Here is a 16,273-nt window from a genome sequence, read left to right as displayed (position 1 = left end):
TGTTTATTCCCTCCCAAGTTTTTTTCATATTAGTTAGGTTACCATTAAAAAATTTAGAATAGTATTGCTGTTTACTTAAACGCGTTAAGGTACAAATTTTGTTCCTATAAATTTTGTAGTTGGCGATGTCACCAGACGCATATAACTTATTTTTAACTTTAATGGAGATTCTTATGCCTTTGCTGATCCATGGTTTGGAGAGCTGTTTTGCTTTGCGGTCTGAAATTGTCTTCATAGGTACATGTTTATTTATCAATTTGTTAAACTTGTTATAAAAAGAAGAAAATAAATTGTCCACGTCACACGGTTTTTTTATCTGAGAGAGTATTCCAGTTCACATTAGACAGATCGGCGTTAAAACTGTCCCTAGAGAATCTAGAAAAATCCCGCACGTTAAATTTTCTTATCTTAATTTTATCCCTCATAGACCTCAGAATACAGAATTGCGAAAAATGATCACTTATATCAGAGATGATATTTCCACTAGCCACAACTTGATCAGGATTGTTGATAAAAATGTTGTCAATTAGGGTGGCGGAGATAGAGCGGACACGCGTTGGTTTGTCAATTGTGGGAACAAGAAAACAACTTTGAAGGGAAGTCAAAAAATCGTGACTATACGAAGATGACGCACATTTTAAATGGTCAATATTGAAATCACCCATGATCACAATATATTTTCCAGAGGACGCAAATTTTTCAATAGTCTCATCAAAATATGATTGAAAGATTTCAGGAGAATTGTGTTGTCTATAAAAGATTCCACAAATAACATTTTTCTTATTCTCAAAGGGAAACTCAGCCCACAATACCTGAAAAGCTTCATTGGAGGTCCTTTCTAAAACACGATAATCAAGTGACTCATCAATGAACATTCCCACACCCCCAGACACCAGAGGTGTTGGAACATATTCAAATACGTAGCCAGGTATATGTGCGGTGCACAATTGTGAATTTACATTGGTGATTTTTGTTTCAGTAACTCCGATGACATTAAAATGAAAATCTACTTCATGCAAAAGTTGAGTTTGAAGATTTTCCAGATTACGATTCAAGCTAACTACGTTGTTATGAAATATAGAAAAGCTAGAGATAGTTTCATCTTTTGACAACTTCGTTTTCATTTCCTTAAAACTATGGGGGGAGAAATATCGACTAGTTATTCTGTTAGAGGAGTAATCAACGGGTTTCAAATTATAATCTAAGGTTGTATTTAAGGAAAACAAATCTAAGTCATATAAGCTAGTAAGTTTCTCTAATTCCCTTTTAGTTTTACATGTGGTCGACACTGAACTATTAAACTGGCCATGAATTTCTGCCAAACATCCAGAACAACTATAATACGGTAAAATCTTCAGTATAGATCTAATAGAATTCACTGTACTTCTGTTCCTGCCTTTCATATTAGTACCATTGTAAAGCATAACAGTAGTTTAACTTAGCTGCAAGGATCCTCTGATCGAGCTTCAGGGCGTTCACGCAGTCTTAACTTAGTTAAGTCGTCAATCGCCCCCAGACGAATCGCCATAGAAGTATCCGTTTTGCGTAAGAAGATTGCTGCGCCTTTCGCCCAGCACCACTTGTAGTTGTATGTGTTTTGCTGTGCCTTCGCTGAGTGTAACAGCTCTTGTAGTCTCGGTGTAAGGTGGCTGTAAATTGCAATCCGATTAATTTCAGCAGAAGACGGGAGATTCAGGCCCTCGGTGGTTAGTCGACTGGCGTTACCTCTTGACGCGAGCACTTTGTCACGTATCATCCTTCTTGTGAATTTGCAAATAATCGAGTTCGGTCGTCTTCGGTTACCATTACCGGTCGAAGTATCTCGCTGTGGGACCCTATGAGCAATGTCGATCTCTGATAAGGAGATATCGACTCCAAGGCCGGTAAATAGCTTCACACACAATTCCGCGGTGTCTTGTGCAGATTCTCTTTCTGATATTAGTGGAACGCCCACGATCTTCAAGTTATATTGATAACTGTAATAGAGCATCTCGTCGATAGCTTTGTCAGTTCTGTCAACTTTAACTGTCAATAAATCCAACCTACGAGAGAAATTATCCAGAGCTTTTGACAAGCTGGATTCTGACTTCATAAGAGCATCATAGCTGTCGCTGAGGAATTGGACATCTTGTGTGCTCGGTAGAGCGGTGGCTGCCGCTTCGTGGTAATCCTTCTGTTCCGCCATCTTGGATTTGAGAAACTGAAATTCCTTCTTTAAATCAGTCAGTTGCCTCTTTAAATCATCGTTTTCTTTTCTTAGCACTTTAACTTTGTCTCCCATTAGTCAACAGAGAAAAAAAGAAAATGTATAACCTAGCCAAACAGTAAATACACGAGAAAGAACGCGGAGCGCTAGCTGAAGCGGGCCGCGTGTCTCGGCCACTCGTTCACCCTTTAGACTTCCTGAATCCACAAAAACAAAAAATCAGTTAGAATCGCAGGAATTGGGTGCCACAGGAGGTGTGGAAAACATCACAGAAGGTCCATGTGGTCTAAGCTTGGTAAGTTTCTTCAAAGTGTTTATGAAAAATTTCGATCCAATATAGTTAATGAAAGTGGAAAACCTTGACGCATTCTCTGAATTCTCCCTTCTCTGCCCTTTTCAGGGGTTCAACCCACGCGGGAGAAGGGCGTATCCAGGATAACGCATGCGCATCCTTAAAATGCCGCCATTGCCGCCCGTCAACGACTGGGCAAGACCATACATGGCACAAGAATTGGAAAAGCGTGCCCTGCCCGGATAGCCAATCACATCCCAGAATATAGCCAAATAATAAAGGTTTTAAATTAATATATGGCTTCTCAACTTTTTTTCTAAATGTTCCAAATGGAAAATAATACTGAGTAGTAACTGGATAAAGATATCAGGATAGGTTACCAGTCAAATAAATTAATTATCGAATATTACTTTCCAGCTCGCATGCGACTTGCGCTTTTATACACGACACCCCGCGCTTGCACACGGTTGATCTCATTTTGAAGCCATCCAAAGCAATGTGTCCACTTTTTTGTCAGGTTGATGAACAAGCGAGTGACTTTAATATTCGTGCCATTACTTGTCCTGTAACTGTTGGTGATGAATCACTGCCAGAAGGTTCCACATCCAGACGGCAGAGCCTTTTTTTTCCGCAAGAAGATTTCGAAGAAAGTGATGAAGGCTTCAGTCTAGACAACGAGTCCCAGGTGCAGCTTAATCGCTTCTTACCGCTTCGAGACGTCAGTCCAGTACGTCACACGTTATAAGTGCCGTGGAATACAGCGCACGAACGTATTAAACGCAGATACCTACGGAAAGCTCAACAATGTATATCTGCAATGCTTGATGTCCTGGCACCTGAAAATTCGCAAGAACTGTGGACGGAGCTTTGTGATCGTCATTTTGTAAGCAGAGAGAGTCAGGTTGTGGTCGAAGGCAGAAGTGAAAAAGAGACGGAGCTTCTTAATGCACTTGCTGAGAGCTACTTGAACGCGCAACATTGGAGCACCAGACGACAAATACTCTCATTGATGGCAGATAAGTTATCCGTTAAGGAGACGAGAGAGTTTATTCCAACCGTTACTAGCTATCGCTACAACATTGCCCAACGCCACAGGCTGTTACATGGAAGAGCTGCTCCTCTTCCAAACCAGGAGAAAAAGAGAATGAGGATTGAACCTGAAAAATTAGAACATTTTGTTTCTTTCATAACGAGTCCACACGTAATTCAAGATGTTCCTTTTGGGGAAAAACTTCTGAAATTGTCAACTGGCGAGATCATAAAAACACCCAATGTGATCAGAACAATGATACCAGAGCGCATTGTCCAGCAGTATCAACAATATTGCTGTGAAACCAACTTTGAGCTTATGAGTAAGAGAACCCTACAGAGAGTTTTGACGGTGTGTTCTTCATCTGTTCGCAAGTCTCTGCAAGGACTTGATAACTTTTCAGCACAAGGAGCGGACGCATTTGATCATTTAGAGAAACTCGTAGACAAACTTGTTGACTGTAGCAAGACTCAGCAATGGGCGAGGGAAATTAAGCAGCAACTTCGTTTGTCGAAGCAGTACCTAAAGGGCGATTATAAGGTGGGTGCATATTTTATAATTATGCGTTGCCTTTGCGGAAGTGATGTAGTAGACTTCTTACTATGATACACAACTACCTTTTTCTTTCTCTCCAAGTCCTTTTTATGCTTAATTCACGAAACAAGAGTTTGCAATTCACTGTAATACGCTTACACACATGTATACAACGCCGAGAATCGGTTAAGTAATCTTTTTGAAATGTCGATGCGCAAGCGTTGCTTTGCAAATATGCACTGAATCACGCGGTTGCCATTTTACTTTTTTTTTTAGGTACATGCAGTGGAGTCCTCAGAGGTTCCCGATCATTGTCGAATTTATGCGCTAAGTGATCCAAGCAATGCAGAATTTCAGGGCTCCTGCGACCATCTCCACAATGAGTCATGTGTGCAGTGTTATGAGTTAGAGGAAGTCATGCGTACCATAGAAGATGAGTGTTCAATTGCGCTTTCGTCGGCAGAAGATCAAGCTGACATGCTGCATACTATCAAACAGGCAAGGGATGATATCATTAGCTGGAAAGCCCATCAGCAAAGCATTCAGTTTTAGCCAAACTCGACAGCCGATCGGTGCTGTTAGTCCAGGACTGGGCAATGAAATATATGCCCCGAAAATATCGAGAGGCACAGTCAGATTGGTTTGCGAAGCGAGGATTGCCATGGCACATTAGCGTTGCCATAAGACGGTCAGAGGGCTCTGAACACTTTGAATCGCAGACACTTGTTCACGTATTTCAAAGCTGCGCCCAAGACAGTGTGACTGTGGCTTCGATAATGCTTGACTGCCTCACTACCCTGAAAAAGAAAATTCCAGACCTGGAAATGGCTTATTACAAACAAGATAACGCTGGCTGTTATCACAGCGGAAATTCAATTATCTCAGCTAAGCTGGCCGGTGATGCAGTAGGAGTGGCTGCTGTAAGAAACGACTTCTCGGACCCTCAAGGTGGAAAGGGGGTATGTGATCGCAAAGCAGTAACAATCAAAGGAGACGTTGGAAGGTACCCAAACGAAGGCAATGATGTCATCAACGCTTTACAGCTCAAAACAGCCATTGAATCTGGCCAAGGAACCACAGGAGTGAACGCAAGCTATGTTGCTGCCAAGCCGTCAAGCACCTTTAATATCAAATGGGATGGCATAAGCTTACTCAACAATTTTGAGTACGATGAAACTGGCTTACGAGTGTGGAGAGCATTCAATGTGGGTTCCGGTAAAGTAGTGCCATGGGCAAAGTTCGAAGGAGTCATGAAGCAGCCCGAAAAATTGGAAATCCTAGAACCCCCATCGCAGAATGTAAGTGGTGCACCGCCGTTCAAGATTGTGAGACATCGACATATCAAGAAAAGCTCTGTAAAAGCAGATTTCTCAACTGAAAACGAAAACCAAGATCGAAGCAGCACTGTTCAAAATAAGCCAGATGACATGCTTTTCCCGTGTCCAGAGGATGGATGTGTAAAAGCATACAGTCGCTTTGCAAACCTCCAGACACACCTAGATGCTGGAAAACACCAAATGATGCTCGAACAGGAAACTCTCTACGATAGAGCTAAAAGAGAATATTCTTCCAAGCAGACGGAGGGATGCAGTCGAATTCCAAGCATTTAAGTTACTGTCCAAGCAAAGAGCGACGCCTTGCCGCCTCTTCCAGTGGGATGGGCCCTGAAGACAATTAAGAAAAAGGTGCGTTTTACAAAGAAACAGACCGAATTCTTCACTGACCAATTTCAAAAAGGGGAGCAAAGTGGACGGAAAAGCGATCCACAGGGAGTTTCGAAAGCAATGAGCTTAGCAAGAGACCAAGCGGCCGTGGGGGAACGCCGATTTCAACCTGATGAAGTCCTTACGTCGCAGCAGATTAGTGGCTATTTTAGCCGTCTTTCAGCAAAGAAGCGATTAGAAGTTACAGCCGCCGGTAACGAAGCAAAAGCTAGTGAAGTCTCAGGAGTGGCCATGGAGAGTGCCGACGAGGACGAAATTTCGCCGATGCTGAGAGTCATCTATCTGCTGTGTGTGCAAATGTGATGAGAGATGTGGCTATTCGCCATCCGATTGTATCTTTTGATCGTAACATCTGCGAACTTGTACAAAAACGTACACTCACAACTTTAAGAGTGGATAGGCTAAGAGACATGTGTATCGACCTTAGGCTGGATATTTCTGACATTGCACCTCAGAAGAGGAAAAAGCCATACATCGCACGACTCACACAATTAGTCCAGGAGTGTACCTGCACTTCCAAGTAACTGAGCACTATACGTTTCACTAATAACTGATCCGCTGATTATAAAAGGCGGTGCGTACACAATTTTTAAGAGGGCGTTGCGTGACAGCAGAGTTCTACATATCGCATTTCAGTCACTCGAGCTCGCCACAATTTGTGGCGTCTCTTGCAATTTGTGTTGACGAGTTTCAGTATGTTCGAAACTGGCGAGTGCAGAAGGCGCAGAAGGGATGCAAATGCTCGAATTCATGTTCACTGGATGCGAAGCAAACGTAAACTAACGACTGTGTGGCAAATTTAACCTGTTGTGTGCAATTCAATTGTTCAACCTGTTGTGTGCAGAATTATGCAGAATTATGGCGCGATTCACAGGGTAGGAAAAGTCGAAATTTGTTTCTCCTGTCTCAGTATATGAAAATAAAGTGTAGTTGTAGACATTTTAATATGTTTCTAGTCATTTCAACGGCCAGTGAAGATGTAACTGACCAAAACAGTTATTTGTGTACAATGCGTTTAATTTTGTTATTACGCATCTCATTACGGCGTCACAGTATTTAACCGAAATACGGCCGGTGGTCATCTTTTTATTGTCAAAGGTCCCAAAGAAATAAAACCCAAATCGTAAAGAACTATCTTTCAAGGCTTCTTGGTAGTGTTATTGTAAACTTTGAGACACTACCACATGTATTTTTGCCAAGCTATTCTAGGCCACCTTTGCCTTAATTTCAAAAGGCCGTAGCTCCTCCAGGAATAACACGAGACAAAAACTATCACTTTTTCTCGTTAAAGCAAGTCCAACTCTATATTTCTATAGCTAGAAAAGTCCTTCTGTAACATTTTTGTTCGTATGACAGCTGCCCGAAAAGTGCATAATTTAAGGATCGCGCTTGGTGAAATTTGAGCAATTGACCCGCCGAAAGTTTTCAACGGTTTATTCCCGTTAAAGTGCATATTTCAAACATCTAACCCCATTTCCGTTACTTTACTATATAAGGCTACCTACAGGCAAAAAATGAGCCAAATCGATTTTTGGCCGTGTCCGCGATTTTTTCGATAATCTTTGATTTTTGCAGACATTTACTCTTAAAGAGTTGCCGAGAACGCTTTACGCGCATCGTGATTTTGACCATCTTCGGCTTGATTTCCCGGGACTTGAACGATATTTTCTAGTCCCGGGGACTATAAACTAAGTCCTGATGACCTTGTTTTGCAGTGAAATTGAAACAGCAAAAGTTTTTGAAAGCAGAGTTTCGAGCTTCTGGGCCGAAATATAGCCCCACTTCGCTTGAGGAGTGAAAGATGAGCCGAGTCCGCCTTACGCGCATCGTGATTTTGACCAACTTTGGCTCGATTGGCCGGAACTTAAGGAATATTTTCCAGTTCTCTGGACTCTAAACTAATTCCTGATGGCCTTGGTTTGCAATGAAATGGACACAGCAAAACTTTTTGAAAGCTCATCTTCAAGCTTCTGCGCCAAAATATAGCCCCACTTCACTTGAAGACTAAAAAGAATAGCCGAGACCGCCTTACACACATCGTGATTTTGACCAAGTTCAGCTCAATTTCCCGGAACTTGGGGGATATTTTCCAGTCTTGGGGACTTTAAAATAACTCGTTATGGCCTTTTTTGCAGTTCAAGGCACGAAGCGTAACTGTTTAAACGGTCACTTTCGAGCTTTTGGGCTGAAATATTGCCCTACTTCACTTTAAGACTGCAACAATAGCCGACCCGCGTTTCGCGACTCGTGATTTTGACCAACTTCGGATGGATATCCCGGAACTTGGGGGATATTTTCCAGTCCTGGGGACCCTAAGCTAACTCCTGATCACCTTGGTTTGAAGTGAACTTGACAAGGGAAAACTTTTTGAACGCTCACTTTCGAGCTTCTGGGGCGAAATATAGCCCCACTTCACTTTAAGACAGAAAGATTAGCCAAGACCGTCTTACGCCCATGGTGATTTTGACAAACTTCGGCTAAATTTCCCGGAATTTGCGGCATATTTTCCACTCCCTGGGTCTCTATACTAACTCCTGATGGCCTTGGTTTGCAGTGAAATGCACAGAGCATAACTTTTTTAACGATCACTTTGCAGCTTCTGGGCCGAAATATAGCCCCACTTCACTTTGAGACTGAAAGAGTAGCAAAGACCGCCTTACAGGCATCGTGATTTTGACCAACTTCAGCTGGATTTCCCGGAACTTGGCAGATATTTTCCAGTCCGGGGGACTTTAAACTAACTCCTGATGGCCTTTGTTTGCAGTTAAATGCACAAAGCGTAACTTTTTAAACGGTCACTTTCGAGCTTCTGGGCCGAAATATAGCCCCACTTCACTTTAAGACTGAAACAATAGCCGAGATCACGTTTCGCGCATCGTGATTTTGACCAACTTCGGATCGATATCCCGGAACTTGGGGGATATTTTCCAGTCCCACGGACTCTAAACTAACTCCTGATGGCCTTGCTTTGGAGTGAAATGGACACAGCAAAACTTTCTGAACGCTCACTTTTAAGCTTCTGGGCGGAAATATTGCCCCAGTTCACTTGAAGAATGAAAGAGTAGCCGAGACCGCCTTACGCTTATCGTGATTGTGACCAACTTTGGCTCGATTTCCCGGGAAATGGGGGATATTTTCCGGTACTGGGGACTCTAAAGTAACTCCTGATTGCCTTGGTTTGCATTGAAACGGAGAGAGCAAAACTTTTTGAACGCTCCCCTTCGAGGCTTCTGAGCCGAAATATAGTCCCACTTCACTTTAAGACTGAAAGAGTAGCCGAGACCGTCTTACGCGCATCGTGGTTTTGACCAACTTCGGCTAGATTTCCCGAAACTTCGGGGATATATTCCAGTCCCAAGGACTCTAAAGTAATTCCTGATGTCCTTGGTTTGCAGTCAAATGGACACAGCCAAATTTTTTGAACGCATACTTTCGAAATTCTGGGGAGAAATATAGCCCCCTTTACTTTAAAACTGAAAGAGTAGCCGAGACCGCCTTAGGCGCATCGTGATTTTGACCAACTTCGGCTCGAGTTTCCGGAACTTAAGGGATATTTTTCAGTGCCGGGGACTCTAAACTAACTCACGATGGCCTTGGTTTTCAGTTAAATTGAGAGAGCAAAACTTTTTGAACGCTCACTTTCGAGCTTTTGGACCGAAATATAGCCCTACTTCACTTTAAGACTGAAAGAGTAGCCAAGACCGCCTTACGCGCATCGTGATTTTGACCAACTTCGTCTCGATTTCGCGGAACTTGGGGGATATTTTCCAGTACCGGGGACTCTAAACTAACTCCCGATGGCTTTGGTTTGCAGTGAAATGGACACAGGATAACTTTTTGAACGCTCACTTTCGAGCTTCTCGGCCGAAGCATAGCCTTACTTCACTCTAAGACTGAAAGAGTAGCTGAGATTGCCTTACGCGCATCGTGATTTTGGGTTTTTTCGGTTCGATTTCCCGGAACTTGGGAAATAATTCCCAGTCCCGGAACCTCTAGACTAATTCTGGATGGCCTTGGGTTTCAGTGAAATGGACACAGCCAAACTTTTTGAACGTTCACTTTCGAGCTTCTGGGCCGAAATATAGCCCCACTTCACTTTAAGACTGAAAGAGTAGCCGAGACCGCCTTACGCGCATGGTAAATTTGTCCAACTTCGGCTTGATTTCTCGGGGTTTGGGGGATATTTTCCAGTCCCGGAAGCTCTAAACTAACTCTTGATTGCGTTGGTTTTCAGTGAAATGGACACAGGTAAAAGGAGCGCACGCTAGGTTTCCAGGTTGTAGGCCGAAATGTAGCTCCACTTTATTTTAAGACTGAAAGGGTAGACGAAACCGCCTTAAGCGCATCGAAATTTTTAGCCACTATGGCTCGATCTGCCAAAACTTGGGGTATATTTTCCAGTCCCGGGGACTCTAAGCTAACTCCTGATAACCTTAGTTCTCAGTAAAATGGTCACAGGTAACAGGAGCGCACGCTCCCTGTCGAGCTTCTAGGTCGAAATAAAGCCCCACTTCATTTTAAGACTGAAAGAGTAAACGAAACTGCCGTACGCTTATCGTAATTTTAAGAAAGTATGGCTCAATTTGCCGAAACTTGCAGGATAGTTTCCAGTCTCGAGGACTCTAAACTATCTCCTGATGGACTTAGTTCTTAGTGAAAAGGATACAGGAAAAAGGAGCGCACGCTCGGTGTCAAGCTTATAGAACCGAAATATGGCCCCACTTCATTTTCAGAGTGAAAGAGTAGCCGAGATCGCGTTACTCGCATCTTGATTTCGAGCATCTTTGGCTCGATTTGCCGGAACTCGAGGAATATTTTCCAGTCCCGAGGACTCTATGCTAACTCATGATGAACTTAGTTTTCAGTGATATGTACACAGGCAAAAGGAGCGCACGCTCGGTGTCGAGCTTCTCGGCCGAAATATAGCCCCACTTCATTTTAAGACTGAAAGAGTAGCCGAGACCGCCTTACGCGCGACATGATTTTGGGCCACTTTTTGCTGGATTTCAAGGAAGTTGGCGAATAATTTAGAGTCCCGGGGACGCTAAACTAGCTCCCGATGACCTTGGTTTCCAATTTAATGAACACAGCAAAACATTCTGAACGCTCACCTTCGAGCTTCAGGGCCGAAATATAGCCCTACTTAAATTTAAGACTGAATGAATAGCCGAGAGCCCGTTACGCGCATGGTGATTTTGATGAACTTCGGCGCGATTTCCTGGAACTTGGAGAATATTTTCCACTCCCGCTGACTCTTAACTAACTCCTGAGGGCCTTGGTTTCCAGTGAAAGGGACAGAGCAAAACTTTTTCAACGCGCGCTTTCGAGCTTCTTGGCCGAACTATAGCCCAACTTCACTTTAAGACTGAAAGACTAACCGAGAGCGCCTTACGCGCATCGTGACTTTGACCAACTTCGGCTCGATCTGGCGGAACTTGGGAAATATTTTCTAGTCCCAAGGGCTCTAAACTAACTCCTGATGGCCTTGCTTTGCAGTGAAATGGACACAGCAAAACTTTTCGAATGCGCACTTTGGAGCCTCTGGGCCGAAATATAGCGCAACTTCACTTTAAGACTGAAAGAGTAGCCGGGACCACCTTGCGCGCATCGTGAATTTGACCAACTTGGGCTCAATTTCCCGGAACTGGGGGGATATTTTCTACTTCCGCGTACTCTAAACTAACGCCTGATGGCCTTGGTTTGCAGTGAAATGGACAAAGCAAAACTTTTTGAACCCTCACTTTCGAGCTTGTGGGGCGAAATACAGCCACACTTCACTTTAAGACTGAAACAGTAGCCGAGACCGCGTTAGGCGCATCGTGATTTTGATCAACTTCTGCTCGATTTCCCGGAACTTGGGAGATATTTTCCAGTCCCGGGGACTCTAAGCTAACTCCTGAAGGCCATACTTTGCAGTGAAATTTAGACAGCACAGGTTTTTGAACGCACACTTTCGAGGTTCTGGACTGAAATAGAGTCCCACTTCACTTGAACACTGAAAGAGTAGCCGAGACCGACTTACGCGCATCCTGATTTTGAGCAACTTCGGCTCGATTTGCCGGAACTTAGGGAATATATTCCAGTTCTGAGGACTCTAAAGTAATTCCTGATAGCCTTGGTTTGCAGTAAAATGGACACAGCAAAACTTTTTGAACGTTCAATTTCGAGCTTCTGGGCCAAAATATAGCCCCACTTTACTTTAACACTACAAAGGTAGCCGAGACCGCCTTACGCGCATCGTGATTTTGACAAACTTCGGGTTGATTTCCCGGAACTTGGGGGATATTTTCCAGTCCCGGGGACTCTAAACTAACTCCTGCTTGTCTTGGTTTGGAGTGAAATGGAAACAGCAAAACTTTTTGAACGCTGACTTTCCAGCTTCTGGGCCTAAAAGTTTAGCCCCACTTCATTTTAAGATTGAAAGAGTAGCCGACGCCGCATTACGCGCATCGTAATTTTGACTAACTTAAGCTCGATTTTCGGAAACTTTGGGGATATTTTCCAGTCCCGGGGACTCTAAACTAACTCCTGATGGCCTTGCTTTCCAGTGAAATGGACACAGGAAAACTTTTTTAACGCTCTTGTGCGAGCTTCTGGGCCAAAATATAGCCACACTTCACTTTAAGACTGAAAGAGTAGCCGAGACCGCCTTATGCGAATCGTGATTTTGACAAACTACGCCTCGATTTCGCGGAACTTGGGGGATATTTTCCAAACCCGGGAACTTTCAACTAACTCCTGATTGCCTTTTTTTGCAGTAAAATGGAAACGGCAAAACTTTTTCCACGCTCACTTTAAAGCTTCTGGGCGAACCCATAGCCCCACTTCACTTTAAGACTTAAAGAGTAGCCGAGACCGTCTTAAGCGCATCGTGATTTTGACCAAGTTCGGCTCCATTTCCCGCAACTGGGAGGATATTTTCTAGTCCCGGGGACTCTAAACTAACTCCTGATTGCCTTGGTTGGCCGAGCAATGGAGACAGGAAAACTTTTTGAACGCTCACTTTCGAGCTGCTGGGTCGAAATATAGACCCACTTCACTTTAAAACTGAAAGAGTAGCCGAGACCGCCTTGCGCGCAACGTGATTTTGACCAACTTCCGCTTGATTTCCCGGAACTTGGGGGATATTTGACAGTCCCGGGTACTGTAACGTATTTCCTCTTGGCCTTGGTTTGCAGTGAAATGGACATAGGAAAACTTTTTGAACGCTCACTTTCGAGCCTTTGGGCCGAAATATAGCCCATTTCATTTTAAGGCTGAAAGAGTAGACGAGACCGCCTTACGCGCATCGTGATTTTGAGCCTCTATCGCTCGATTTCCCGGAACTTGAGTGGTATTTTCCAGCTTTGGGAGCTCTAAACTAACTCCTGATTGCCTTAGGTTTCAGTGAAATGGACACAGGTAAAAGGAGCGCACGCTCGGTGTCAAGTTTCTAGCCGGAAATGTAGCCTTGCCTCATTTTAAGACTAAAAGAGTAGCCTAGACCACCTTACGCGCATTGTGATTTTTTAGAAAGTTTGCCTCAATTTGCCGGAAGTTGCGGGATATTTTCCACCTCAAGGAACTCTAAAGTAACTCCTGATTGTCTTAGTTTCCATTGAAACGGACAGAGGTAAAAGGAGCGCACGCTCGGTGTCGAGCTTATTGGCGGAGATATAGGCCAGCTTTATTTTAAGACTGAAAGAGTAGCCCAGACATTCTTACGCGCATCGTGATTTTGAGCATCCCTGATACGATTTGCCGAAACTTGGGGAATATTTTCCAGTCCTGGGGACTCCAAACTAACTCCTGATGGCCTTAGTTTTCCGTAAAATGGACACAGGTAAATAGAGCGCACGCTCGGTGTCGAGCTTCTAGGCCGAAATATAGCCCCACTACATTTTAAGCCTTAAGGAGTAGACGAAACCGCCTCACGCGCATAATTATTTTTACCAACTTTGGCTATAGTTGCCCAAATTTGGGGGATATTTTCCAGTACCGGGGACTCTAAACTGACTCCTGATGGCCTTGGTTTTCAGTAAAATGGACACAGGTAAAAGGGGCACACGCTCGGTGACGAGCTTCTACGTCGAAATATAGCCCCACTTCATTTTAAGACTGAAGGAGTAGCCGCGAGCGCCTTCCGCAGATCGTGATTTTATGGAACTTTGGCTCGATTTGCGTTAATTTAGGGAATACTTTTCAGTCCCGGGGACTCTAAACTAACTCCTGATTGCCTTAGTTTTCAGTGAAATCGACACAGATTAAATTAGCGCACGCTCGGTGCCGAGCTTCTAGCTCGAAATATAGCCCCACTTCATTTTAAGACTGAAAAAATAGACGAAACGGCCTTACGCCCATCGTGATTTTCAGCAACTTTGGCTCAATTTGCCGGAACTTGTGGATATTTTTCAGTCCCGGGGACTGTAAACTACCTCCCGATCGCCTTGGTTTGCATTGAAATGGACAGAGCAAAACATTTTAAACGCTCACCTTCAAGCTTCTGAGCCGAATATAGCCCCACTTCACTTTAAGCCTGAAAGAGTAGCCGAGACCGTCTTACGCGCATCGTGATTTTGACCAACTTTGGTTTGATTGGCCGGAACTTAGGGAATATTTTCCAGTTCTGTGGACTCTAAACTAACTCCTGATGGCCTTGGTTTGCAATGAAATGGACACAGCAAAACTTTTTGAACGCTCATCTTCGAGCTTCTGCGCCAAAATATAGCCCCACTTCACTTGAACACTGAAAGAATAGCCGAGACCGCCTTAAAGACATCGTGATTTTGACTAAGTTCAGCTCGATTTCCCGGAACTTGGGGGATATTTTTCAGTCCGGGGGACTTTAAAATAACTCCTGATGGCCTTTTTTTGCAGTTAAAGGCACGAAGCGTAACTTTTTAAACGGTCACTTTCGAGCTTTTGGGCTGAAATATAGCCCCACTTCACTTTAAGACTGCAACAATAGCCGACCCGCGTTTCGCGAATCGTGATTTTGACCAACTTCGGATCGATATCCCGAAACTTGGGGAATATTTTCCAGTCCTGGGGACCCTAAACTAACTCCTGATCACCTTGGTTTGCAGTATACTTGACAAGGGAAAACTTTTTGAACGCTCAGTTTCGAGCTTCTGGGGCGAAATATAGCCCCACTTCACTTTAAGACTCAAAGATTAGCCAAGACCGTCTTACGCCCATGGTGATTTTGACAAACTTCGGCTAAATTTCCCGGACTTTGGGGGATATTTTCCACTTCGTGGGTCACTATACTAACTCCTGATGGCCTTGGTTTGCAGTGAAATTGAGACAGAAAAACTTTTTAAACACTCAGTTTCGAGCTTCTGCGCCGAAATATTGCCCCACTTCACTTTAAGACTGAAAGAGTAGCCGAGACCGCGTACGCGGGTCCTGATTTTGACGAACTTTGGCTAAATTTCCCGGAACTTGGGGGATATTTTCAATTCCCGGGGACTCTAAACTGACCCCCGACGTCCTTGGTCTGCAGTAAACTGGACACAGCAAGGCTTTTTGAACGCTCACTTTCGAGCTTCTGGGGCGAAATATAGCTCCACTTTACTTTAAGATTGAAAGAGTAGCCGAGACCGGCTTACGCGCATCGTAATTTTGACCAACTTAGGCCCGATTTCCCGGAACTTGAGGGATATTTTACAGTCGCGCGGACTCTAAGGTAGCTCCTGATGGCCTTGCCTTGGACTGAAATGGACACAGCAAAACTTTCTAAACGCTCACTTTCAAGCTTCTGGGCGGAAATATTGCTCCAGTTCACTTAAAGAATGAAAGACTAGCCGAGACCGGCTTACGCTTATCGTGATTGTGACCAACTTTGGCTCGATTTCCCGGGAAATGAAGGAAATTTTCCGGTACTGGGGTCTCCAAAGTAACTCCTTATTGCCTTGGTTTGCAGTAAAATGGACACAGCACAACTTTTTCAACGCTCACTTTTGAGCTTCTGCGCCAAAATATATCCCTACTTCACTTTAAGACTGAAAGACTAGCCGAGAACGCCTTACGCGCATCGTGATTTTGACCAACTTTGGCTCGATTTCCCGGGAAATGGGGGATATTTTCAAGTACCGGGGACTCTAAAGTAACTCCTGATTGCCTTGGTTTGCATTGAAATGGAGAGAGCAAAACTTTTTGAACGCTCCCCTTCGAGGTTCTGAGCCGAAATATAGCCCCACTTCACTTTAAGACTGAAAGAGTAGCCGAGACCGTCTTACGCGCATCGTGGTTTTGACCAACTTCGGCTAGATTTCCCGAAACTTCGAGGATATATTCCAGTCCCAAGGACTCTAAAGTAATTCCTGATGAACTTGGTTTGCAGTGAAATGGACACAGCCAATTTTTTTGAACGCATACTTTCGAAATTCTGAGAAGAAATATAGCCCCACTTCACTTTAAAACTGAAAGAGTAGCCGAGACCGCCTTAGGCGCATCGTGATTTTGACCAACTTCGGCTCGAGTTTCCGGAACTTAAGGGATATTTT

The 16,273-nt window shown here is 43.9% G+C and overlaps 2 pseudogenes; both read left to right on the top strand.

Moving 5' to 3' along the window:
• LOC145466219 (uncharacterized) overlaps positions 1-16,273 on the top strand; it is a 423,498-nt pseudogene that overhangs the window by 101,127 nt on the left and 306,098 nt on the right.
• Positions 3,185-6,310, top strand: LOC145465405 (uncharacterized; annotated as a pseudogene).

The sequence above is a fragment of the Orbicella franksi genome, chromosome 13, assembly GCF_964199315.1.
Source record: "Orbicella franksi chromosome 13, jaOrbFran1.1, whole genome shotgun sequence".
Taxonomy (NCBI): Eukaryota; Metazoa; Cnidaria; class Anthozoa; order Scleractinia; family Merulinidae; genus Orbicella; species Orbicella franksi.
Note: the sequence above shows the minus strand (reverse complement) of the source record. Positions and strands in the feature narration are given on the sequence as shown.